The following is a 27,962-nucleotide window of genomic DNA, read 5'->3' as shown; positions in this document are numbered from 1 at the left end:
GACAGGCAGCATCCAGGCAGCAGCTGCAGTCAAAGTCAGAGCAGGGGAGACCAGCTGCAGGCATGGCGTTGTGTCCTTCTGGGGAAGAGAAAGGGGTCATCTGGAGCCAGCAGTTTCCAACTTCCTGGAGGTCATTTGGAGTTCGGTGAGAGCTGGGAAGAATGCAGTCAAAAGGAAACCTGGAAAGAAGCAGCTCTTCACCTGAAAAATGTTTGCTTTGCCTCAGTTGAGAATTCTTTCGTTGAGAAAGAGAATTATCATGTTACCATATTAACCGAAGGAGAGGTGGACGTGACTCATGATTCAGAACCACAGAATGTGGAGCCTGAAAAAAATGAAAGTTGGGTTGCTTGGGAAGAATTTCCTCTACTAGATCAGCTTTTCTGGTCTCAAGGCCATGGTCCATTGAAAGAAGATTTGAACCACATGGTTGGATACAAAGGAAATCATTTCTGGTGACCAAGATTTATTGATTTTTTTTTCAAAAAGGACAAAAATAAGGGCTGCTTAGGGAATGAAAAATATCTGCATTTCAGAACAACTCTATTTTATCGAAAAAGTTCTTGTGATTGCCAGTTTATTTGCAGTGTCTTCATATGCTCAGCCAGTACTTGGGAACATTTTTCTGAAATACATCACTGAATTGTATTACAGATACAGAGTATATGATAAATAGTGATATTATGGTTAATCCACTTTCCACGTTTATCTATGATATTTACTGTGCAGTTTGCTATTACCAGCTTGCATGGAGTAGGATGCAATCAAATTTGCCTGAGTGTTTCAGTTCAAATAGAGATCCTAATTCAAATAGTGTAATTCAGATTTAGACAATATGCTTCTAGGAAAAATATATCACATTTGTTGACTTACCCCTTTTATTTAAAAAAAAAAAAGGTGATATATTGTGACCATCTTTGCAACTAGACAGACGAGAACAGGCCTTTAGGGTATATTTCCTTGGTTTTGAATTGAGAATCTAACCTAAGAGAAGTGAGACAAGCCATCTAAGATCCATATCCTGTCATTAACAGGCTGTGAGATTTTGGGTTTCTCACTCTCTCTGAGATTCAGTGTCCTTATATGTAAGATAAGGAGATTAGACTAGAGCAGTGGGTCTCAAAGTGTGGTCCGGGGGGTCCTCAAGAGCCTTTTAAGGGAATTCAAAGTCAAAGCTATTTTTATAATACTAAGATGTCATTTATCTTTTTCACTCTCATTCTTTCATAAGCGTACAGAGGAGACTTTTAGAGGCTACCTAAGGTGTGATATTGTAAAAGTCCTAATGTAAAAGCAGATATGAGAGCCCAGCTTTCTTCTATTATGTCAGATATTAAAGAGATTTGTAAAAATGTAAAGCAGTGCCATTCTTGTCACTAATGATTTTTTTACTTTAGAAAAAGAGTAAAGTATTTATGTTACTATGTATTATTTGTAAATAGTTAATAGAATTTAAAAATAAATCATTATATACATATATGTAATATTAACAAAAAGAGATAAAAGGATAATATACAGTCTTATCTAATACTAACTATATAACAAACATTAAAAACTATTTTTTTATATTTTTAAAGTATCTAAATAGTCCCAAGGAATAGGTAGGCCCACAGAATGATAAAGAGAGAGAGAATAATATAATCTAGTTAAATAGTTTTGGCAAATTTTTAATGAAGTATTGAAAAAAAAATCAAAGTAAAATTTAAAAAAAAAATAAAGAGTTGAAATCAGACAATAGTCTCCCAAAAAGATTTAGCCAAGGTGTTCTGGAGTTTTGGCATCACTGCACCCCATTTTGAGGCTTCCTCTTGGCAGGCCAGGTATATCATTCCAGTGGCTCCAGGGGCAAGGGTAGCAGGTGAGAGGGAAAGTCGACTCTTGTCCACACTAGAACAAAGGCGACAATTCCCAGTAGAAATGACACCTGCCCCTGAGAAGTAATTGGAATGACAGAAATAATCAGAGATGGAATTCCAGAGAAGATATAGTGACTTGGCTATCCTTGGAAGATTGTTAAAATACTGTAGCTTTTTAAACCATTATACACTAGAGCTGAACCTAATGAGAAAGCCATGCAGGTGACTTCCAAGTGGTCATTACTGACTCACAAAATTTCACTTTGATCACTGCTTTTATTTTTTAATTTTAATTATTCATTTCTGCAATTGCAGCTTCCAGAGTTCATCAGAGAACCAAAATTTATAACTGTAATGTAGCCACGTTTAGATCCATTGAAGATTAAGTGACCCCAGCACTATAGAACTGAACAGTTCTATAGTGTTCAGTTGCTAAGTGCTCCACTAACAAATGATGCAGTAAAGCAACTCAGGGCCAAACATGACCACACCTCAGACCACTGAGGCCTGGACTGGCTAGATAGCACAAATTATATGTCATTGTCATCCAAACTTCAAGTGTGCACAATCTTCCTTTTTCTAGCAGAACTACTTGGAAATGTTAGAAATATGGAAGAATAAAAGGGCAGATGTTTTCAGTCCATTGGTTATTAAATGCATATGAGCACACCTACTTTTTATCTTTGTTCACCGTTCTAACGTGAAGAAAGGCAGGAAGCATCAGCTTGATTGTTGTGAATTGTCTTTAAAAAGCTATGGTACCTCGCCGGGCGCGGTGGCTCAAGCCTGTAATCCCAGCACTTTGAGAGGCCGAGACGGGCGGATCACGAGGTCAGGAAATCGAGACCATCCTGGCTAACACGATGAAACCCCGTCTCTACGAAAAAAATACAAAAAACTAGCCGGGCGAGGTGGTGGGCGCCTGTAGTCCCAGCTACTCGGGAGGCTGAGGCAGGAGAATGGCATAAACCCGGGAGGCGGAGCTTGCAGTGAGCTGAGATCTGGCCACTGCACTCCAGCCTGGGCAACAAAGCGAGACTCCGTCTCAAAAAAAAAAAAAAAAAAAAAAAAAAAAAAAAAAAAAGCTATGGTACCTCTAGGAATTTAGGTATTTCTCCTATCATGTTTTAAGAAAACGTCTGTAAATATTATTCTTTAGTAAAATAAAGTCAGTCATTCTAATATACAGAAATAGGATACAGAGAATTAATGAATCTAATTCAGGAGGGGAAAAATGATATGGCATACTTAAAAAAATTACTAGACGATTGCAAAGTTGGGCATGCATATTTATTTGTAAATGCCAAGAGGATGCAAGTTGAATTAAAAATGTTTTAATATGGATAAAAATGGATAGATTTTAAAAACACTAAAATATTTAAATAAACATGAATTTATTTGGAACTGTCCACTTTTGACAGAATTAAAAGAAGAAATTTTAGACATTTACAATTATATTCATAGGTTTATGCACTACTGTCCCTGGAAACAAAAAGTCATTGAGAATGTAGTATTTCAATAACGAAATAGTGAAGCAAAATTCCATTTTATTTCTCTATACCATAACTTATGCCAAGAAAAAATAAAAACAGTATCATGGCCAGGCACAGTGGCTCATCCCTGTAATCCTAGCCATTTGGCAGGCCAAGGCAGGCAGATAGCTTGAGCTCACGAGCCAGCCTGGGCAACATGGCAAAACCCCATCTCTACAAAAAATTCAAAAATTAGTCGGGTGTGCTAGTGCACACCTGTAGTCCTAGCTACTTGGGTGGCTGAGGTCGGAGGATTGTTTGAACTTGGGAGGTAGAGGTTGCAGTGAGCCAAGACTGTGCCACTGCACTCCAGCCTCTAGCCTGGGCGATAGAGCCAGACTTTGTCAAGAAACAAAAAAACAAACACCCAAAAAGTAATATCACTTACAACAGCATTAAAACTGTAAATTTCATAGAAATAAATCTATAAAATATGTGAACTCCATTGACAAAATATAAAATTTCACTAAAAACACTTTTAAAAACAAATAAATGGGGGAGATATGCCACATTCATAGATAGAAAAATAAAATATTATGAAGACACTAATTCTCCCCAAATATATTTACATATTTACTACTTTTTTTGCTCTTACTGTAGACTTAACACAGTAATTTTAAATAAAAGTGAAAAAACAATAACCAGATCACTTGAAGAAAATCAAGTAGAGAGAACTTAGTCTCAAGATATCCTGACATATTATAAGGCTCTAGTCAGTTGGTTATTGTGGAATTGAAGCAAAGATTAAAAAACAAGACACCAGAACACAGTAGAGAAACAAGAAGTAAATCCACACACTTATGGAAATTTAATAAATGACACAAGGGTATGAGTAGATTAATGGAGAATATGGTCATTCCAACAAGTGATGCTGGGCAATTGAGTACCTTTTAGAACAAAAGAAAATTAGTCTTGCACTTTAATATACATTAAAAAAGTCAATTTCAGGTAAATTAAAAAATTGTGAAAAGAAAAATTATAAAGATTTTAAAAGCTATTATAGAATGATATATTAAACATCCCAAGATTGGAAACTATTTCCTAAATAATATACAAATGGCAGTAGCAATAAAGGAAAACATTGATAAATTTTTATATGGTAAAATGGTCTCAATCAAAGACAGCAAAGAAGCAGTGCAAAAACAAGCTGCAGAAGGAAAGAAGTCATTTGAAATTAGGGACTAGAATCTATACTTAAAATCGTTTTAGATAAAAAATCAGACAATGTAAAAATAAAATGGCAAGAGACCTTCACAAAAGTGGATATCCGTATGACCAGTAAGGATATGAAAGTGGACCAGTAGTGTTGCCCATCAGAAAAATGCAAATTCAAAGCACAATGGAAGCAAAAAAGAAAAAGTAAAAAAAGCACAGATACTGCACACTTATCAAGCTACAGTGGAAATATCTGACAATACTGACTGTTGGTGAAGATCTGGAGAAATCAGAACTCTCATACACTTCTGATGGCAATGCACATTGGTACCACATTTAAATAAAATAGTGTATGTCCCCTAATAAATTGAAAATTATGATACCCAGAAAATCTACTCATAGATATATATGCTGGGGAGCCTTGTCCATGTGTTCCAGAACACAAACGCATCAAAGTCCATAGCATCATCTTTCAGAAAACTGGGTTGTATCAGTTGGGGTTTTCCAGAGAAACAGAACTAGAAATAGATAGGTAGGTAGGTAGATAGATAGATAGATAGATAGATAGATAGATAGATAGATAGATAAAGTAGATAGACACATAGACACGTAGATACATACATATGTACATACATACATATATACATAAATCTGATTGGAATTGTCCTATCCACATTATCAAGGGTCATCCCCTTTACGTAAAGTGAAGTAAGTCTAGATGTCAACCACATGTACAAAGTACCTTCAGAGTAGCTCTAAATTATTATTTCATTAAATAATTGAACACTATAGCCTAGCCAAGTTGACATATAGCACGAAGTATCACATGGGTCAGTGAAATGAGTAATAAATTGTGATCTATTCACACATCATAGATGAATCTCACAAACAATTTTGAGCAAAGAAGACTACTTTCTTATTAATATAAAATCCAAAAGCAAACAAATCTAAATTCTATTGTTTACAGATATACAATTACATAATAAAACTATAAAGCAAAGAAGTAATTATGGTGAAAGTTAATATAATGGTAACCTGTGAATACAGAGATGGTTATTTTAAACATACAAGTAATTATTTAGGGAGAGGGACATGAGGAGGGTTTCTGGAGTTGGAAATGTGTGTGTGTTTGTTTTTTTCCCCTTGACTTTGGTCACTTTATGCATGTGTTAGGCCTTCCATACCTGTTTTATGTGCATTTTATTGTGTACATCATATTTTATGAAAAGTAAAGGAAAGCAAAATTTTCACAATACCAATTAAAACTATGTATCATTGAAGAATAATCCTAAAGAAGTGCAAGAACTTTATGGAGCAAAACATAAATATTACTGAAGGACATTAAAGAAAATCCAAATCAATAGAGAAAGATGCCATTTGCGTGGGTTGCAGTCCTCAGTTTGAAAATATTTACTTGTCCCACAAATAATGAATCTATAAACTCAAAGTAAATCTAACCCATATCACAGCAGGGTTTACCAGGGAAGTTCACAAAGAGGTTTCAAAATTTATCTGGAAAAATAATATTCCAAGAATAGACAAAATCATTCTGAAAAAGAACAAATACATTTGGTACTGAACATGTTACTTCAGTAAGGATCCACTTTTGTTACCTTTAAAATGAAGTCAGAGATACTTAATCTCCTTCATAGAATGTAAGAATGCTTTTCTTTCTTTCATAAACCTCTAAATCAGGAAAATATAAAACCTTTAGCATCCCATTTCAACCATTATTGACTTTCATGTGGGGAAGTTATTTCTGAAGCCTACACTAAATCTTTAGTCCTTAAGCTTGTTTCTTATTTTGTCACTATTCTTGGTGTTCTAACTTCATGTTCTTGAAGATAATTATTACGTTTTCCTCATCTTTTTTCCCAATGGAGAAAACAAAATTGTAGTTTCATGAACTTTTCTTTATTTTCAATCCTCTGCTGCTTTTCAAAATAGTCTTTCTTTTGGTTATGTTTCTCTCATACTTAATTGGGGCAGGAGGACTGTAAAAGGGTGGAGAGTGGGTAGAGGGCAGGGTATATAGGCAATTATAGGGTAAAATTTTCTTTTGAGGAGTGGGCTGACTTTTACTGGTCCTGAAGTATTGGAGCAAAGAGTATTTTAATGGACAATGACTTTGTTTTACAAATTTGCTAAGCTCTAGCCAATAGCATATTTATATAACAACATTTGAATATCATTATATGATTTCCAGTATATTTTCAGAAACATTATTTTGCTTCTTTCTATCAACAACTTTTAAATTATTACAGGTAATATCAGTCTCGTTGGGGAGGAAACTCAATAACTTTGACATGATTTGCCCAAGGTCACTATGGCAGAGCAGAAAAATCACTAGAAACCAGGTCTTCTGAAGGTTTAGCTGGAAGTTTCTCATTTTCACTTATTCAAGTATTCATTTGATATATCAAAATTCTAGCACTGCAAAATAATTTGGACAAACTCCTGGCATTTATATAATTCATTAAATTTTGTGGTTACCAAGTTATTTCTCTTGTGAAAGAATGCATTTCCTGCTATCACCATTTGTAATACCAGAATGGTGGACCCCTAAAGAGAACCACATCTTAATTCCCCAACCTGTGTACATGTTACAAGACAAGGGGGAATTAAGGTTGCTGAGGGAATTGTGGTTACTCAGCTGACCTTACGAAGATTACCCTGGATTACCCGGTGAGCCCAAGGTTATCACACGGGTTTTTGGAGCCACAAGAGTCAGTATGAGAGTGATACAATGCGGAACAGACTCAACCAGCTATTGCTAGCTTGAAAGATGGAAGGGGCAGGAGCCAAAGAAAGCAGGAGTCCTCCAGAGACTGGAAAAGGCAAGAAAATGGATTCTCTCCGAAAGATTTTTCCCCAATATCAAATATATGGTGTCTTTTCCAGCATCAGTTCTCCAACTCTCTGACACCAGGTGAGTATCCAAAAATGTAATTCAATTCTGACACCAACTGCTGGAGATATCATAGACTCCACAAGATCAGCACTCAGTCCCACAAGACTGACCACACTTCAGAGACCAGCCACAAGTGGGGTTCCCAGGCTACCCGCGTTTCTGCCCCACCAACTACAAATTCAGGGGTTTCCATGACTCCTTTCAGGTTCAGTAATTCTCTAGAAGGGCTCACAAAACTCAGGAAAACACTTTGCTCAATACTAATGGTTTATTTTAAAGGAGGCTGCTCACGAATAGCCAAATGAAAGTGTTGCATAGGAGAGGGGAGGGACTCGTGGGCGGAACTTCCATGTTTCCCAGGGCATCCTCCAGGCACCTCCATGTGTTCACCAGCCTGGAAGCTCTCTGAACCTTCTTGTTTAGGAGCTTTTATGGAGGTTTCATTAGAGAGGTGTGACTGATTAAATTATTGGCCACTGGTGACTGAACTCAAAATCTCTAGACCCTCCCTGCTCCCCAGAGGTGGGGCTAGGGGCGGGGCTGAAAGTCCCATTCCACCTAATCAAGGCTTGGACCTTCTACTGACCAGTTCCCATCCTGAAGCTATCTAGGGGACCAGATAGTATTATATTATATCTATTCAGGAGACATTTGTTTGCATACCAAAGAAACACGTCACTGTGGAGATTCTAAGGAGTTTAGGAGCCCTGTGCCAGAAATCTTAGGGACAAAGACCAAATAATTTTTATTATACCACACTCCTGTGGGACCTCCGGAAAGAATCACAGCCCTGCTAACACCTTAATTTCAGCCCCTGTGAGACACATTTTGGAATTCTTACCTCCAGAACTGTAAGATCAAATATTTGTGTTGCTTTAAGTCATTAAATTTCTGTCAATTTATTAGAGCCGCCAAAAGAGACTAGTACACCATTTCATAAACATCAACAATGGACTATCACACTCATAGAGAAAGAATTTCAGATATTAAAAACACAGAAACAGTTTTGATTTTTGTTTTGTTTTTTAGTTACTGTATTTATAAAAGAAAGATTTTGTTTTTTACAGTAATTTTCCTCTTGTATAGCTGTTTATATCAATGCAATGCAAAGTGACAAGATATCCACATTTGAAGGAAAATACACTATTTTCAGATCAGATATCAGCCGTCAACTTGGATTGAGTGTACTGCTTCTGATATTTCACAGTCCAGTTCACAAAAATTTTACATGCTTACAATTCACTTCTGGTGTGAAATGTTTGTTGAAATATGTTGCATATGGAACTCACAATAAGAACCTTTGTGAACACAGCCTGTACGGATTATATTAGGTCTGAATAGATACTGGTTAACATAAAATAAAAATGAGAAACTGAAAAAATACTCACTGAAGCAATTGAAATTGGTAAGTAATTTACATCAGTAAATACTCTCAAACACAATATTGGATAAGTATTTTATATTGTGTATTCACAATTCAAAATCCATTGTACTCTAGTCCAGGCTGAATTTATATAGTAGCCAAAAATCAGAAAACTAAATGTTAATTTAACCCTATTTTCTGTTAATTCACTTAGAGAACTATGAGGTAAGCCTAAACTATGGGAATCGACAAACTGTAATAATACGTAAAAAATCCTCTGAATATTATTATAAGTGTAGGCATTGATTATCATCTCTGTTAACATTTATTATTAAAACACTTCTATATCACTTTCAATCTTAAAACACATGAAAATGCAAACTATTAGCAATTATTGTTTGGATGAAAGAGACATAGATGAGTTAGTATTTCCTTTTCTCTCTCAGGTAAACAAGGATACAGAGAACTTCAGTCCATTGAGCAAGCTGATAATTTGGGATTTTAAAAAATCACGTTTAAAAAAAAGAGTTCTGTATCTGATCTACAGAATCAAGATTTGAAAGTGAGTGAAGTAATGAGGCTTTAACTATATGACCTTTTAAATGCAAAGTGATCATTAAATCATTTTTTTTCTCGGTAGACATAATTTATTGGTAGTTTCACTGTTATATTGATTTAAATAATCCATAAATTATCAAACTACATAATTAAAACTGCAAAAACTAATCTTTTAAAATTACTTTAGGGTTTACATCTTTTTGTTTTTATTGTCTTACATGAACTTCCCAATTATTATTTAAGAGGAATAATTTGCTTTTAAAAAAATAGCTAGGAAATAAATATTTGCACTCTGATTTCCTATCTTTTTATTTTTAGATTTAGGAGCTTAGTTCAATGCCATGTACATTGAGAATGCCTGATAAATGGTTTTTGAACCTATATTCACTGTATAATTCCTGGATCTTTTTTCATCACAAATCCAAATAATGTCACCTGTTAATATTATCTAATTAACAGATTCAAATTATGTTGAAACCTAACACCAAGCTAGGCGATATTAGCCACAAGCAATTTTACTTCTCTTATGATAATGCTTAGCAGGGCTTCTATGTATAGTTGGTGTTTTGTGCCCCACAAATATCCCTTGTGTCAGGGTGAAGTTGCCATTCAGTCCAGCTTGGCTTTACAAGCTAGGAATGGTTGTGAAGTCTTCTATCAGTTTCAGCATTAAAGTTATCTTGAACTTTCATTTTGTTTGTACAGAATAAAGATAATATTTATTCATAAAGCTAAATAGTCATTAATGGTAAGAGACCGTTTTTATATCCCAATTTACAATCTCATTGTTTAAGTAATTTAACTCATCTTTTCAGAAGACAAAAGCTTTTATAGTTCACAAACACTATCGAAATTTATTCAGACTTCTGACTTAAGTGTCATAGAACTCTATCCACTCTTGTTTCATATATATTATATTGTTACCTTTTAAGATTTTTCATTCGTTAGAATATTTTGATCTCTGCCTCTTCCCTGCAAAACCCAATTGTGATAGATGGTCTGCTTATGGATCTTGAAATATCAAAATAAATGTTATATATGTTTGGCTAGGAAAAAAAAAATTCCAAGAACACCATCCCTTTCCTCAAACTCTATCTTCCAATTTCCAGGTTTACAGGTGAGAAATCTGGTGGCAGTCTAATTATTTTCCTTTGTTCAGCCTCTCTCTCTCTCTGTCTCTCTCAAGAAACTTACGAGTTTTTCTTTTATCTTTGGAGTTGAGTACAATACTGAATTATGTCTAAGTCAGCACATATGATGCTTTTATGCCTTTAATGAATTGCAAACAGGCAGCTCACCCCTGACCTTCAGGAGGATGAATTATAAGAAGGCAGCTCCAAATTTTATGAATGACCACACTAGCTAGAATTCATGAGTTACACAGAGACTACCCGGACACCCTATGCTCAGCCCCCAAACAACTCACTGTCCATATCACAGGTGATATCATTGGGGAAACAGCAGAAGAAAAAGAAACATTTTTCCTGAATGCATCTAAGTGGTTCTACTTTTAATAGTAAGAACAATTAAGAAGATGATATCATTCAAAACAACATTGGTTAATGCCACATAACCTGTCCATTTTGTTAAAGCATTATCTTTACATTGTGGACCTTCAAGTTACTTGTGATAATTGCAGTGATTTACTGCAGGATTTCTATCACTCTGACTATTATTGGTTGTCTTGTATTAAAGGGCTGATAATAACATTTGAAAGGAAATAGAAGCTAGTCAATATTTTCTACAAACAAAATCTGTAAGCCTAAATACTGAAACATCCAAACAATAAAATCATTCTAAAAGGATTTTTGAAAAATAGTCCTTTTTTAAAAAAAATCATAATTATAATAATTAAAAAGTAATTTTCTGGGATATGGGTTAAAATTATGTAACGGCTGCATATGTATGCAGGGATGGAAAAAATAAATAAATGGATGATGGGTAGTAGGAACAGGAGATTTCTCACTATTAGAGAGGCAGTTTGCAGAAAAGCAAGGGGAAAACACTGGAATAAACCATGCAGTGCTGCATTAGAATCAGAGCAATCAGTATGAACTCATGTTTAACTTAGTGCAGATGTAGCTAGATGGTTACAGAAATAATGAGAGAGATATTTGTATAGACACAGTTAGTAGACTATGGCTCTGCTCACCACAGGGTCTACAAGCAATCACACTTGTATAGGAACAGGCACGCCCGTGCCCAAATCTTGGTTTCTAATACCATTTTCCATTTAAAGGAACCAAGACACTCTGGATAAAAAGCTGATTCTAGGACTGGGGTTGCAGCAAACAAGATGAGCCTGAAGTATCTTGACATGCAATAAAGTAAGGAAGTACAAAAACAAGCAAACAAAAAACAAACAAACAAAAACAAAAGAAAACAGTCCCAAAAGGATGGACAGGTCAAGGAAACACCAGGGCCAACCTAAAAGTGTTCTCAGTGGTCAAACTTGAATTTCCAAATATGTGAGGCTCATGAAGTGCCACTTAAAATGCTGACTTAGACATAATTCAGTATTATACTCAACTCCAAAGATAAAAGAAAAACTCGTAAGTTTCTTGAGAGAGAGAGAGAGAGAGGCTGAACAAAGGAAAATAATTAGACTGCCACCAGATTTCTCATCTGTAACCCTGGAAATTGGAAGATAGAGTTTGAGGAAAGGGATGGCATCCTTGAAATTTTTTTTTTCCTAGCCAAACATTTATAACATTTATTTTGATATTTCAAGATCCATAAGCAGACCATCTATCACAATTGGGTTTTGCGGGGAGGAGGTAGAGATCAAAATATTCTAACGAATGAAAAATCTTAAAAGGTAACAATATAATATATATGAAACAAGAGTGGATAGAGTTCTATGACACTTAAGTCAGAAGTCTGAATAAATTTTGATAGTGTTTGTGAAATATAAAAGCTTTTGTCTTCTGAAAAGATGAGTTAAATTACTTAAACAATGAGATTGTAAATTGGGATATAAAAAGGGTCTCATCATTAATGACTACTTAGTTTTATGAATAAATATCATCTTTGTTCTGTACAAACAAAATGAAAGTTCAAGATAACTTTAATGCTGAGACTGATACAAGACTTCATAATCATTCCTAGCTGTCATTTTAAAATTATTATAGAATACATTAACATTGTTATTAAAAGAATCTCACTGTTCTTATGTTCTTGCCTTATAATAAGTATATGTTACAGTTTAAAGTATCTTTATACTACTAAAATATTGCTTTTTTACTCATTTTGTATGTAGGGTTTTTTTTTTAAATAATTGCCTATTAAAAAATGCTTGAAAACTATAGCTGTAGACAAATGTCGTTGAGTAGGAAAATCACGTTAACAGAACTGTAGTTTAGAAAATATAATTCTGATGGCAGTGAAGCAAATGGCTGGAAGAGGAGGGAAAAATATAAAACATAATACAAGTCATGTAATGTCCTATTATTTTGGTTATTAGACCTATAGGAGGTGAGAATATGCCACCCCAAAATATGCTTCTTTGATATAAGGATTATTTTGAGCTGATAATGCTTAGAGAAACTGTGGAAACCAGAGAAGCTCTGAAAACAAGGGTAGAAGCTACCCTTTTGTAAGAGAAATGTACAACTATTAAGGAAATCTTCATTTGTAAGGGAGTCTCCCTCTCAGGACCAGGAAGAGAAGGATGGCTCCAAATTACTGGAGACTTGTCCATAGGAAAGGTACCAATTTCGGTGCTTTCCTGGTGACCTCCCATTTCTGGGTTTCCCTGTGCCCTTCATTCTTTATTTCCATGGACAGTGGTATTTAAGCCTGAATTCAAAGCTCTCTGATTTCTCTAGGTATTTCTTATGTAAACATGAGGTATACATGTTATTAAACTTGTTTGTTTTTCTCTTATTAATCTGTCTTTTGTTAGTGGGGTCTATTTGAATGAAGAACTTTGAAAGGCAGAGAGAAAATTATTTTTTCCTTCCCTACAGAGCTACAAATTTTTGAGCACTAACTGTGTGCCTGAGATTGCACCAGGTACTTACATACATTATCCATCTTCTCTCATTCTCACAACCAGTCAACAGGTACTACTGCCTTTGTTTTACTGGCCCAGAGTGCTGACGTGACTTGTTCCAAGAGTAGCCGGAATCTGAGCCCTGGGACTAGCCGATTCCAACATCCACGTTCTCTCGTGGGTACAGCATGGAACTCTTTCGCAGCTATGGCATAACACTGCGTCTGATTTTTAAAAAATAGACTGTAATTCTTTCAGGGAAAAAATGTTATTTACTGCATTTGAAGCAACCATAACACATAATACAAGGAAGCAGTGATCAATTAACATATATTTGTAGAAAGATAAAAGAATAAACAAATATAATCAAATCCCCCGAAATTCCCAAGGTGTTTTGGTTTTTTAGAACAATACCATGTGATAAACATTAACTGGATAATGCACATGCTTTTCTAATATATTTTTTCTCTTTGCGATTCTGTTTAACTTCAGTCAAATTATATTGCAAAATCCACAATAAAGATTTCAGAAGAGTTGTCCCCTTCCATTTATTCATATAATATGCATTACTTTCTTAGTAAACTGAAGTTTCAAAAACAAGTTTTGGATTTAAATGTTATCTGAGTTTTTTTTTTTTTTTTTTTTTTTTTTTAAGGTAGTAAAAATGGAAAAAGGCACAGCATTTGAATGCAGGAAGCCTTTAAGCCATCTTTCTCTCCTTTGCCCTTGCCTCCCCCTCTCTTCCTGTGAAACATCAGAATAAACGTTCCTTGTTTGAACTAAATCACCCACTGTGCGTAACTGATATCATAAGCACAGACACATATACCTCATAACCAGAGCTCTCACACCTTATCAGAACATTCTCATCTGAAAGGTGAGGATGTTGGAAACCAGGTTTTTTTGTTGTGGTCATATCAATTAGGAGCGAGGAGAAAAAAGTGCACAGGGCTAGAGGGGAGGGTTTGCTCAGGTTTGTTTAGGTTTCACTTAGCATTAGTCTATTAAGGTCTAATTCCTTCTGTGTTTTACCTGATGGTGAGCAAAGCGGCTTTACATTGTATTTCTTTGTAACACTGACATTTCCTTTGCACGATTTAAAATTAAACCTTTTATTAGTCCATGGAAGGCTGAGGCAGGAAACAATAGCAGCTCAGGGAGAATAATTATTTCTGTTTCATTGTGTAGGATGTTTGAGCTCTTGATTAGTTGCACTCTACAGTACTTAACAGCTAGCCAATCTTACCATGATTAACACCTTGAGAAGTTTTTTGTTGTTGTTGTTTTATTCTAGCAGCGTGCTGAACACCTCTGAAATGTTGTTTTATATGTTTCTTGGTGACTGAAATCTTGTTTTAAAAAATACCTCTCATTTTCTGGGGTGTGTTTGAAAATGACCACGCTATCAATGGCATGCAGTAGTGAGCAGTGGGCAAGGCAAGAGGGGATCAGTATAAAATGGATGCAAAAAGCTGTGGGTTGTCCAGCATTAAACATTCCCAGTGTGTTTCTAATGAGCTTATGATGGCCTCACTGAATGACTGTTTCTACTCCAGCCCAGTAAATTATAGTATGCCCAAATTAAATCAGTGGGACTCGAGAGAAGCCAATCTTCAGCAGGCTCCACATTTGTAAGAATTAAAAAATCACACTTCATCATATTTAATCATGTCCATTGTCTCAAGAGTATTAGGCTTACTTTTCTTCCCAAGTATTTGGGTGCTAGAGATAGATATAGTGACTCTATGCTCAAGAAGCAATTTTGCTTCATTTTCTATTTTACCCAAGTGCAATTCTTATTCCACTTCTGGTCATTCCAAGCCACTTGCAGTGTGAACACTGAAGGTGAATTCCAATTCAATAATCACTATTAAGTAGTAAGATTATGATCACATCTGTATACATACATTAGTTATTAAATATGTGTAGCTTTCACTTTGATTTTAAAGTGTCCCCAAAAACTGGGATTTGGTAAATTACATATCATTAAATAGCAATAACTTATGTGAATTAGGCTAAAAATGTGCTTTAAAAGCCCTGAGAAGTGACTACAAAAATGTGTCATCTGTGTGAATGAACAGCCGTGTTATATGGATAAAATAAAACGTAACACATAGATTGGTTTTCAAGAATAAAAAATAAAATGATACTAAGGTTTCAACTGGGAAAAATAAAATTTACAGAAAATGGGATAATTACTACTTTATATCATTTCACTTAACTATTATGTCAGGCAAGTAATACTTGTAGCACTTCTTGACTGAGAGTTAAAGAAACATTACAAACATTAACCAGTTCTGATTCATAGTATTTCTTTTAATAATTATCATTGCTACATAAGCACTTGGTTTTGGCTATAGGAAAGGAAAAAAAAAATGCCCAGAAGAGTATTTAAGTGAAATTGACTTCCAGTTTCCATTTTCTAAAACCAGACTCCATAATCCCTGTCCATTAATGTATTAATTGGTTATCATATTACTGGTGGAGGGTTGAATTAGGCTATTTAATTTATAGCAGGAAATAAAATTGCTCTCCCTTTTCCCACAGAATCAAGCCGTCTTACTGCCCAGCCTCTCCCCACCTGGCTCAAACCATTTTCTGCTTTTCGCAGAGAGCAGCTTAACAATAGGACTTTATACAGTTTTAAATAAATAATCCAGGTTCTCATTCCTAAAATGGAATGCGGCAAAGAGCTGGTTTAGAAGTTGGCATCTTGTGTCCTGTGTATGTGAAACATCAGCGTTGATTAGCAGGGACAGGAGACTGGAAAACCATGAAGCGCTTTTGAAACCTTGATGAGAAGTGACTCTCCCTGGATGCAGATTTATTGATACTGACAACATTTTTTTCTCTCAGTTTTTAAAAAAGTGAAAATATCTTGTACATGGAAAAACACAGAAATTGAATGAATAATGAAGAAAGCAACAGCTCAGTAGAACTAAATGTCCCCGCTCCTGAAAGAAACTGTGTGTGCACTTTGGAGTTGAGGGGGATGGGAGAGGAAAAGAGAGGGAGAGAGAGGGAGGGAGGGAGGGAGGGAGGAAGGAAAGAAGGAAGGAAGGAAGGAAGGAAGGAAGGAAGGAAGGAAGGAAGGAAGGAAGGAAGGAAGGAAGGAAGGAAAGAAGGAAGGGAGGGAGGGAGGGAGGGAGGGAGGGAAGGAGGGAGGGAGAGGGGGAGGGAGGAAGGGCAGTCAGGCAGACAGACAGGCAAAATGTTATCAGCAGAATTTTTAAGAGATAAGTATTCTGTATGATTTTTGAATGCTAGCAAAAATCCAGTTCTTGGTTCATCTATTTATTTAAAATGAAAGCCTATGATATTCAGCTACATTAGCCTGAAACCGGGATCTTTTGGGAAACATAATCTCGCTGTGACATTATCTATCCATATTGTTCAAGGAAAGATCATGATGTAAAGGTGAATCCACTCAAGAAAAAAAAAAAAGTAAAAAGAAGTGAAAAAAGAAAGAATGGCACTAAAACACAGCAATCTTTCCAAATGGCAGAATCTCTCAAATTTTTTTGTAAGAAAAAAGAAAGTTTTTATTACACTTTTCCAAATTTATGTGTAATTAATTCAAAAACTGAGTCACCGAATGGCTGAATTACGAGAAAATCCCTGTCTTGTAATTCAATCTTCCCCAATATCATCAAACACTCTATTTACTGACAGCACAAGGGGCATAGCTGGAAATTACACACAGCATTAGAAGTGAGGAGGCCTCTGATGTTGAATCCAGGGTCGGGAGGCTGTTGGCTTCCATTGCAGAGCGGGGCTCCCAGAAGGACACTTACCTTTGGGTGCAAGATGGCAAAGTGCCTCCGCCAGTCTCCAAATGCTCTTCTGGCTTTCCCTCCACAGCTACAGCCTCCTTGGATAGGCTTTATGTGCCAAAGGCAAGATTTCCTTCGTTCTTTATGACTGTTCTGTCACAGTAAAGAGAACACGCAGATCTTCAAGTACATACTTTCACTGGGATAAAACTCCCAAGTTAACCCTGTCCTTGCCCATGCAGAGAACACAGACATTTGAGGAACTAAGCACCGAGAAGCACCATGTTCAGTATAATCTATAAAACCAGTCAGGAGAGGGCAAGGGCCACTCAGACACTGCAGAAAGGATGGATGACATCACCGACAGGAGGTGCTGACTTAAGTGTGGCCTCAGCCATCTGCATTGGCTGTACCATCCTTAAGAACAAAGATACAGAGGTTTAAACAAACAAACAAAAAAAACACCATGGATATGAGAAATATGATAGAAGCAGTTCATTTCCCACTCCGTTCCCTCAACATACATAAAGTTTCCTTTGAAATGTCTGACAGGTACAGACTGAGTCCCCTGCACAAATGGATGTGCACAATAATTACAGGTCAAGCTCATCCAACTGGTGGCCTGCAGGCTGCATGTGGCCCAGGATGGCTTTGAATGAAGCCCAACACAAATTCATAAATTTCCTTAAAACGTTATGAGATTTTTTGCAACATATATATATTTTTAGCTCATCAGCTATTGTTAATGTTAGTGTATTTTGTGTGTGGCCTAATACAATTATTCTTCTTCCAAAGTGGCCCAGGGAAGCCAAAAGATTGGACACCCCTGCAGATGACCTGTGGCCTGTCATGGGATATGAGGTTACAAAGTGAGGGAGTATACAATATTTTGAATCTTCAGATGATCATAAATATTATTATTCATCATGATACAGGCAATAATTGAATAGCTAGAAAATAAGAACATAGAAATAAGTATTTTTTAATAAAAATAAAACTTCAATACAATATAAAGGGCTTATCGGTTGCTACCAAAGAAATGCACTAAAAGTGATATGAGACGTTTGAAGCTATAATACTTATTAAATACGTTTTTATTTAACACAATATTGTTATAACCTCTGCTTTAAAGTTTTTGGGAGTTATTCGATCTGAAAAAGTACCTAGGTGAGGCTAGAGACTGTGTCTTAATTAATCCAGCATACAGCGTGCCTAGTAAACTGTTATCCAAATATGAAAGAATAAATAAGCCAGTGGACATATGAACAAGAGAGCAGTATGGAGGCCTGCTTTGATCACTCGCTTTGTCTTCACTGAATCCTGAGCTCACTCCCCAGGTCAGCATTATTCCAGTTCGATGCTAAGTATTCTAGGAATGTAAGAGCCAGCCATGACTTTATTCTTGGGACCTGAAGTATTTGATTCTCTTCACATTTCTTAGTACAATAGACAGCATTTAAAAATTCACCAAGGACAGCAACATAGAGGATGCAGAGATCCAGGCACTGCTTGAGAAGGCTGTGTAATACAAGAACGAAGGGCTAAGACTAGATTTTTTAAAAAATAAGACATGGAAAAATCCTATGATGCATAGTCACCTCATCAGTCAACCTCTCACAACATATGTAAAATATGTTGGGATCAAACTAAACTTTGAGGGATCTGAGGAACATTACTTTGCCCTCTGAGTTCAGTTCTCTCATCTGCAAAACCTGAGAAAATAAAGGGATTCCTCAGAGGTATTATTGCAGGTTCAGTTCCAGACCACCACAACAATTTTTTGTTTCCCAGGGCAGAGAAAAGTTAGGCTTACACCATACTGTAGTCTATTAAGTGTGCAATGGCATTATGTCTAAAAAAAGTACATACCTTAATTGAAACACACTTTATTCCATATAATGCTGACAATCATCTAAGCCTTCGGGCAGTCATCTTTTTGCTGGTGGAGCGTCTTGTTTCAATGTTGATAACTGCTGACTGATCAGGGTGCTGAAAGTTAGAGGGTCTGTAGTAGTTGTTTAATATAAGTAAACAATGAAGTTTGCCACATCTATTGACTCTTCATTTCATGAAATATTTATTTGTAACATCTGATGCTATTTGATAGAATTTATTTCAAAATTGATTTCAATCTGTTCAAACCCTGCCACTGTTTATCAACTAAGTTTATGTAGTACTCTAAATCCTTTGGTGTCATTTCAACAGTATTGATAATGTATTCACCAGGAGTAGATTCCGTCTCAAGAAAACATTTTGTTTGCTTATTAATAAGAAACAAGTCTTCATCCATTAAAGTTTTATTATGAGATTGTCACATCTTTAGGCTCCACTTCTAATTCCAGTTCTCTTGCTATTTCCCTAACTTGTAGTTTCTTGCTCCACTGAAGTCTCAATCTCTCAAAGTCATCCATGAAAATTGGAACCAATGTCTTCCAAACTTCTGTTAATACAGATATTTCTACCTCCCATGAATCATAACCCTTCTTAATGGTGTCTAAAATGGTGACTCCTTTTCAGAAGGTTTTCAATTTACTTTGCCAGATTTCATCAGAGGGATCACACTTTTTGCCAGCTATAACCTTCCAAAATGTATTTTTTAAATAATAAGACTTGAAAGTCAAAATTACTCCTTGATCCATGGGCTGCAGAATGGATATTGTGTTAACATGCATGAAAATATTCATCTCCTTGTACTCCCCATTAGAGTTCTTGGATGATCAGATGCATTGTCAATGAATAGTAATAGTGTGAAAGTTGAAAGAAATCTTTTTTTCTGAGCAGTAGGTCTCAACAGTGGGCTTAAAATATTCAGTAAACCATATGTGAACAGCTGTTCTGTCATCCAGGATTTGATGTTTCATTTATTGAGCACAGGCAGAATAGATTTAGCATCATTCTTAACGGCCCTAGGATTTCCAGAATAGTAAATGAGCATTGGCTTCAGCTTAAAGACAGCAGCTGCATTAGTGCCTCACAAGAGAGTCAGCCTGTCCTTTGAAGCTTTGAAGCCAGGTGTTGACGTCTCTTCTCCAGCCATGAAAGTTTTAGGTGACATCTTCCAATAGAAGGCTGTTTCATCTGTATTGAAAATCTGTTGCTTAGAGTAGCCACCTTCATCAATGATCTTAGCTAGATCTCTGGATAACTCGCTGTAGCTTCTACATCAGCCCTTGCCACTTTCCCTTGTATTTGTATGTAATGGAGATGGCTTATTTCCTTAAACCTCATGCACCAACCTCTGCTAGCTTCCAACTTTTCTTCTGCAATTTCTTCAACTCTCTCAGTTTTCATATAATAGAATTGAAGAGAGTTAGGGCCTTGATCTGGATTAGGCTTTGACTTAAGGGAATGATGTGGCAGGTTTGATTTCTATCCAGACCACTCAAACTTTCTCCATATCAGCAATAAACCTGTTTTGCTATTTTGTCATTTGTGTGTTCACTGGAATAGCACTTTCAAATGCCTTCAAGAAGTTTTCCTTTCCATTTACAACTTGGCTAACTGTTTAGTGCAAGACACCTAGCTGTGAGCCTATCTTGGCTTTCAGCATGCCTTCCTCACTAAGCTTAATCATTTCTAGCTTCTGATTTAAAGTGAGAGCTGTGTAAGTCTTTCTTTCACTTGAACACTTAGAGGCCATCTTAGGGTTATCAATTGTCCTAATTTCAAGATCACTGTGTCTCAGGGAATAGGGAGGCCCGAGGAGAGGGAGAGAGGTGAGGAAATGGCCAGTGGATGGAGCAGTCAGAGCACACACACTTACCAGTTAAGTTCACTGTCTTATGTGGACACCGTTCATGACACCATCCAACAATTACAATAGTAAAATCTAAGACCACTGCTGACAGATACTGTATAGCAGTTCCCAACCTTTTGGGCACTAAGGGCCAGTTTTTGTGGAAGACAATTTTTTCACACACTGGGGTGGTGTGGGGATGGTTTTGGGATGAAACTATTCCAATTAAGATCATCAGGCATTAGTCAGATCCTCATAAGGAGCATTAGTTAGATCCTCATAACCTAGTTATGCATGTGCAGTTGACAATAGCGCTTGTTCTATTGTCTCTCATGTGCAGTTGACAATAGCGCTTGTGCTCCTGTGAGAATCTAATGCTGCCACTGATACCACAGGAGGTGGAGCTGAAATGGTAATGGTCACTCACCTGCTATTCACTCCGTGCTATGCAGCCCAGTTCCTAATAGGCCACGGACTTGGTACCAGTCCGTTACTCAGTGGTTGGTGACTGCTGCTATAACAGATATAATAATAATGAAAATGTCTGAAATATTATGAGAATTATCAAAATGTGACACAGAGACAAGAAGTGAGAATACATTGCTGAAAAACTGGTGCCAATGGACTTGCTGGATGCAGGGTTTGCATCAACCTTCCATTTAAAAGAAAAAAAAAAAAAGCAGTATCTATGAAGCACAGTAAAGCCAAGTGCAATAAACCGAGTTATTCCTATACTTGTCTCATATTGATGATTAAATAATATAAGATAAAGGTATGAAAATATCCTGTTGCCATGCAGAATGTGAGTGGAATGGCTAGTAAATGTACTTTTATTGTCTTTCTCATCCTAAAATAAAACCCTTATTTAGGAAAAGAAAAGAAAAAAAGCTTGTTTTCTATTCAGAGCAAGGCTCTGGTACTTCTCAGGAAATGAATTTGGTAAGTGTGATTTTTTTCTAAAACTTACTGGATACCCATATAAATTGATAAAAGATAAGAAAGACTCAGTACAACCAGGGGCAATTTAATACTCAATTTCAAAGACAACATGAGTTTAGAACTTTGAAGAAAAGAAACCGGTGATACATAATTTAATCTAGTTCTCAAGTGATTACATTTTAATTTGGGCTGTTTAAACACCACTCATGAGACTGTAGGGACTTGAAACCACATCACAAATCTCAGAATGAAGCACTTTATTTTTCAGGCAAGTTTATTAAACCTAGGCAGGTGAATGGCAAGTAACTAGAGTAATTATGAAAACATTTTTTCATGATTAAGATGGATGGCAGTCCTCTTGTTTAAACAGTGCAGTTAGAGAAAAACGTTATACTTTCTAGAAAGATGTCATTTCTGAAATGTTCCTCCCTCTTCAGATAAGACTAGTTTCTCATTCTGATAGAGCATTTAAGTTTACCCTATTGTGTATTTTGCTGGCTGAAAACAAAAAGTTTAGACATATTATAAGAAAGGTCTGAGGGCGGAGCAAGATGGCCGAATAGGAGCAGCTCCAGTCTCCAACTCCCAGCGCCAGCGACACAGAAGACCGGTGATTTCTGCATTTTCAACTGAGGTACTGGGTTCATCTCACTGGGGAGTGCCGGACGATCGGAGCTGGTCAGCTGCTGCAGCCCGACCAGCGAGAGCTGAAGCAGGGCGAGGCATTGCCTCACCTGGGAAGCGCAAGGGGGAAGGGAGTCCCTTTTCCTAGCCAGGGGAACTGAGACACACAACACCTGGAAAATCGGGTAACTCCCACCCCAATACTGCGCTTTAGGAAACAGGCACACCAGGAGATCATATCCCACACCTGGCCGGGAGGGTCCCACACCCACGGAGCCTCCCTCGTTGCTAGCGCAGCAGTCTGTGATCTACCGGCAAGGCAGCAGCGAGGCTGGGGGAGGGGCGCCCGCCATTGCTGAGGCTTAAGTAGATAAACAAAGCTGCTGGGAAGCTCGAACTGGGTGGAGCTCACAGCAGCTCAAGGAAACCTGCCTGTCTCTGTAGACTCCACCTCTGGGGACAGGGCAAAGTAAACTAAGACACACAGACACCTCTGCACAGACGCAAACGACTCTGTCTGACAGCTTTGAAGAGAGCAGTGGATCTCCCAACACGGAGGTTGAGATCTGAGAAGGGACAGACTCCCTGCTCAAGCGGGTCCCTGACCCCTGAGTAGCCTAACTGGGAGACATCCCCCACTAGGGGCAGTCTGACACCCCACACCTCACAGGGAGGAGTACACCCCTGAGAGGAAGCTTCCAAAGCAAGAATCAGACAGGTACACTCGCTGTTCAGAAATATTCCATCTTCTGCAGCCTCTGCTGCTGATACCCAGGCAAACAGGGTCTGGAGTGGACCTCAAGCAATCTCCAACAGACCTACAGCTGAGGGTCCTGACTGTTAGAAGGAAAACTATCAAACAGGAAGGACACCTACACCAAAACCCCATCAGTACATCACCATCATCAAAGACCAGAGGCAGATAAAACCACAAAGATGGGGAAAAAGCAGGGCAGAAAAGCTGGAAATTCAAAAAATAAGAGCGCATCTCCCCCGGCAAAGGAGCGCAGCTCATCGCCAGCAACGGATCAAAGCTGGACGGAGAATGACTTTGACGAGATGAGAGAAGAAGGCTTCAGTCCATCAAATTTCTCAGAGCTAAAGGAGGAATTACGTACCCAGCGCAAAGAAACTAAAAATCTTGAAAAAAAAGTGGAAGAATTGATGGCTAGAGTAATTAATGCAGAGAAGGTCCTAAACGAAATGAAAGAGATGAAAACCATGACACGAGAAATACGTGACAAATGCACAAGCTTCAGTAACCGACTTGATCAACTGGAAGAAAGAGTATCAGCGATTGAGGATCAAATGAATGAAATGAAGCGAGAAGAGAAACCAAAAGAAAAAAGAAGAAAAAGAAACGAACAAAGCCTGCAAGAAGTATGGGATTATGTAAAAAGACCAAATCTACGTCTGATTGGGGTGCCTGAAAGTGAGGGGGAAAATGGAACCAAGTTGGAAAACACTCTTCAGGATATCATCCAGGAGAACTTCCCCAACCTAGTAGGGCAGGCCAACATTCAAATCCAGGAAATACAGAGAACGCCACAAAGATACTCCTCAAGAAGAGCAACTCCAAGACACATAATTGCCAGATTCACCAAAGTTGAAATGAAGGAAAAAATCTTAAGGGCAGCCAGAGAGAAAGGTCGGGTTACCCACAAAGGGAAGCCCATCAGACTAACAGCAGATCTCTCAGCAGAAACTCTACAAGCCAGAAGAGAGTGGGGGCCAATATTCAACATTCTTAAAGAAAAGAATTTTAAACCCAGAATTTCATATCCAGCCAAACTAAGTTTCATAAGTGAAGGAGAAATAAAATCCTTTACAGATAAGCAAATGCTTAGAGATTTTGTCACCACTAGGCCTGCCTTACAAGAGATCCTGAAGGAAGCACTAAACATGGAAAGGAACAACCGGTACCAGCCATTGCAAAAACATGCCAAAATGTAAAGACCATCGAGGCTAGGAAGAAACTGCATCAACTAATGAGCAAAATAACCAGTTAATATAATGGCAGGATCAAGTTCACACATAACAATATTAACCTTAAATGTAAATGGACTAAATGCTCCAATTAAAAGACACAGACTGGCAAACTGGATAAAGAGTCAAGACCCATCAGTCTGCTGTATTCAGGAGACCCATCTCACACGCAGAGACATACATAGGCTCAAAATAAAGGGATGGAGGAAGATTTACCAAGCAAATGGAGAACAAAAAAAAGCAGGGGTTGCAATACTAGTCTCTGATAAAACAGACTTTAAACCATCAAAGATCAAAAGAGACAAAGAAGGCCATTACATAATGGTAAAGGGATCAATTCAACAGGAAGAGCTAACTATCCTAAATATATATGCACCCAATACAGGAGCACCCAGATTCATAAAGCAAGTCCTTAGAGACTTACAAAGAGACTTAGACTCCCATACAATAATAATGGGAGACTTCAACACTCCACTGTCAACATTAGACAGATCAACGAGACAGAAAGTTAACAAGGATATCCAGGAATTGAACTCATCTCTGCAGCAAGCAGACCTAATAGACATCTATAGAACTCTCCACCCCAAATCAACAGAATATACATTCTTCTCAGCACCACATCATACTTACTCCAAAATTGACCACGTAATTGGAAGTAAAGCACTCCTCAGCAAATGTACAAGAACAGAAATTATAACAAACTGTCTCTCAGACCACAGTGCAATCAAACTAGAACTCAGGACTAAGAAACTCAATCAAAACCGCTCAACTACATGGAAACTGAACAACCTGCTCCTGAATGACTACTGGGTACATAACGAAATGAAGGCAGAAATAAAGATGTTCTTTGAAACCAATGAGAACAAAGATACAACATACCAGAATCTCTGGGACACATTTAAAGCAGTGTGTAGAGGGAAATTTATAGCACTAAATGCCCACAAGAGAAAGCAGGAAAGATGTAAAATTGACACTCTAACATCGCAATTAAAAGAACTAGAGAAGCAAGAGCAAACACATTCGAAAGCTAGCAGAAGGCAAGAAATAACTAAGATCAGAGCAGAACTGAAGGAGATAGAAACACAAAAAACCCTCCAAAAAATCAATGAATCCAGGAGTTGGTTTTTTGAAAAGATCAACAAAATTGACAGACCACTAGCCAGACTAATAAAGAAGAAAAGAGAGAAGAATCAAATCGACGCAATTAAAAATGATAAAGGGGATATCACCACCGACCCCACAGAAATACAAACTACCATCAGAGAATACTATAAACACCTCTATGCAAATAAACTGGAAAATCTAGAAGAAATGGATAATTTCCTGGACACTTACACTCTTCCAAGACTAAACCAGGAAGAAGTTGAATCCCTGAATAGACCAATAGCAGGCTCTGAAATTGAGGCAACAATTAATAGCCTACCAACCAAAAAAAGTCCAGGACCAGATGGATTCACAGCTGAATTCTACCAGAGGTACAAAGAGGAGTTGGTACCATTCCTTCTGAAACTATTCCAATCAATAGAAAAAGAGGGAATCCTCCCTAACTCATTTTATGAGGCCAACATCATCCTGATACCAAAGCCTGGCAGAGACACAACAAAAAAAGAGAATTTTAGACCAATATCCCTGATGAACATCGATGCAAAAATCCTCAATAAAATACTGGCAAACCGGATTCAGCAACACATCAAAAAGCTTATCCACCATGATCAAGTGGGCTTCATCCCTGGGATGCAAGGCTGGTTCAACATTCGCAAATCAATAAACATAATCCAGCATATAAACAGAACCAAAGACAAGAACCACATGATTATCTCAATTGATGCAGAAAAGGCTTTTGACAAAATTCAACAGCCCTTCATGCTAAAAACGCTCAATAAATTCGGTATTGATGGAACGTACCTCAAAATAATAAGAGCTATTTATGACAAACCCACAGCCAATATCATACTGAATGGGCAAAAACTGGAAAAATTCCCTTTGAAAACTGGCACAAGACAGGGATGCCCTCTCTCACCACTCCTATTCAACATAGTGTTGGAAGTTCTGGCTAGGGCAATCAGGCAAGAGAAAGAAATCAAGGGTATTCAGTTAGGAAAAGAAGAAGTCAAATTGTCCCTGTTTGCAGATGACATGATTGTATATTTAGAAAACCCCATTGTCTCAGCCCAAAATCTCCTTAAGCTGATAAGCAACTTCAGCAAAGTCTCAGGATACAAAATTAATGTGCAAAAATCACAAGCATTCTTATACACCAGTAACAGACAAACAGAGAGCCAAATCAGGAATGAACTTCCATTCACAATTGCTTCAAAGAGAATCAAATACCTAGGAATCCAACTTACAAGGGATGTAAAGGACCTCTTCAAGGAGAACTACAAACCACTGCTCAGTGAAATCAAAGAGGACACAAACAAATGGAAGAACATACCATGCTCATGGATAGGAAGAATCAATATTGTGAAAATGGCCATACTGCCCAAGGTAATTTATAGATTCAATGCCATCCCCATCAAGCTACCAATGAGTTTCTTCACAGAATTGGAAAAAACTGCTTTAAAGTTCATATGGAACCAAAAAAGAGCCCGCATCTCCAAGACAATCCTAAGTCAAAAGAACAAAGCTGGAGGCATCACGCTACCTGACTTCAAACTATACTACAAGGCTACAGTAACCAAAACAGCATGGTACTGGTACCAAAACAGAGATATAGACCAATGGAACAGAACAGAGTCCTCAGAAATAATACCACACATCTACAGCCATTTGATCTTTGACAAACCTGAGAGAAACAAGAAATGGGGAAAGGATTCCCTATTTAATAAATGGTGCTGGGAAAATTGGCTAGCCATAAGTAGAAAGCTGAAACTGGATCCTTTCCTTACTCCTTATACGAAAATTAATTCAAGATGGATTAGAGACTTAAATGTTAGACCTAATACCATAAAAATCCTAGAGGAAAACCTAGGTAGTACCATTCAGGACATAGGCATGGGCAAAGACTTCATGTCTAAAACACCAAAAGCAACGGCAGCAAAAGCCAAAATTGACAAATGGGATCTCATTAAATTAAAGAGCTTCTGCACAGCAAAAGAAACTACCATCAGAGTGAACAGGCAACCTACAGAATGGGAGAAAATTTTTGCAATCTACTCATCTGACAAAGGGCTAATATCCAGAACCTACAAAGAACTCCAACAAATTTACAAGAAAAAAACAAACAACCCCATCAAAAAGTGGGCAAAGGATATGAACAGACATTTCTCAAAAGAAGACATTCATACAGCCAACAGACACATGAAAAAATGCTCATCATCACTGGCCATCAGAGAAATGCAAATCAAAACCACAATGAGATACCATCTCACACCAGTTAGAATGGCAATCATTAAAAAGTCAGGAAACAACAGGTGCTGGAGAGGATGTGGAGAAATAGGAACACTTTTACACTGTTGGTGGGATTGTAAACTAGTTCAACCATTATGGAAAACAGTATGGCGATTCCTCAAGGATCTAGAACTAGATGTACCAT

General features: G+C 37.3%; 1 long non-coding RNA gene across 1 annotated transcript in view; it reads left to right on the top strand.

Moving 5' to 3' along the window:
• LOC144330536 (uncharacterized) overlaps positions 1-16,338 on the top strand; it is a 53,988-nt gene extending 37,650 nt beyond the window's left edge. The window contains exons 2-3 of the long non-coding RNA XR_013396832.1: positions 9,264-9,379; positions 15,917-16,338. This is a non-coding gene — a long non-coding RNA (uncharacterized LOC144330536). The remainder of the gene's footprint in view (positions 1-9,263; positions 9,380-15,916) is intronic.
• Positions 16,339-27,962: the final 11,624 nt, after the last annotated feature.

This window comes from Macaca mulatta, chromosome 8 (assembly GCF_049350105.2).
Source record: "Macaca mulatta isolate MMU2019108-1 chromosome 8, T2T-MMU8v2.0, whole genome shotgun sequence".
NCBI classification, from domain to species: Eukaryota; Metazoa; Chordata; class Mammalia; order Primates; family Cercopithecidae; genus Macaca; species Macaca mulatta.
The sequence above is the reverse complement of the archived record's forward strand: the minus strand, read 5'-3'. Positions and strand labels throughout refer to the sequence as shown.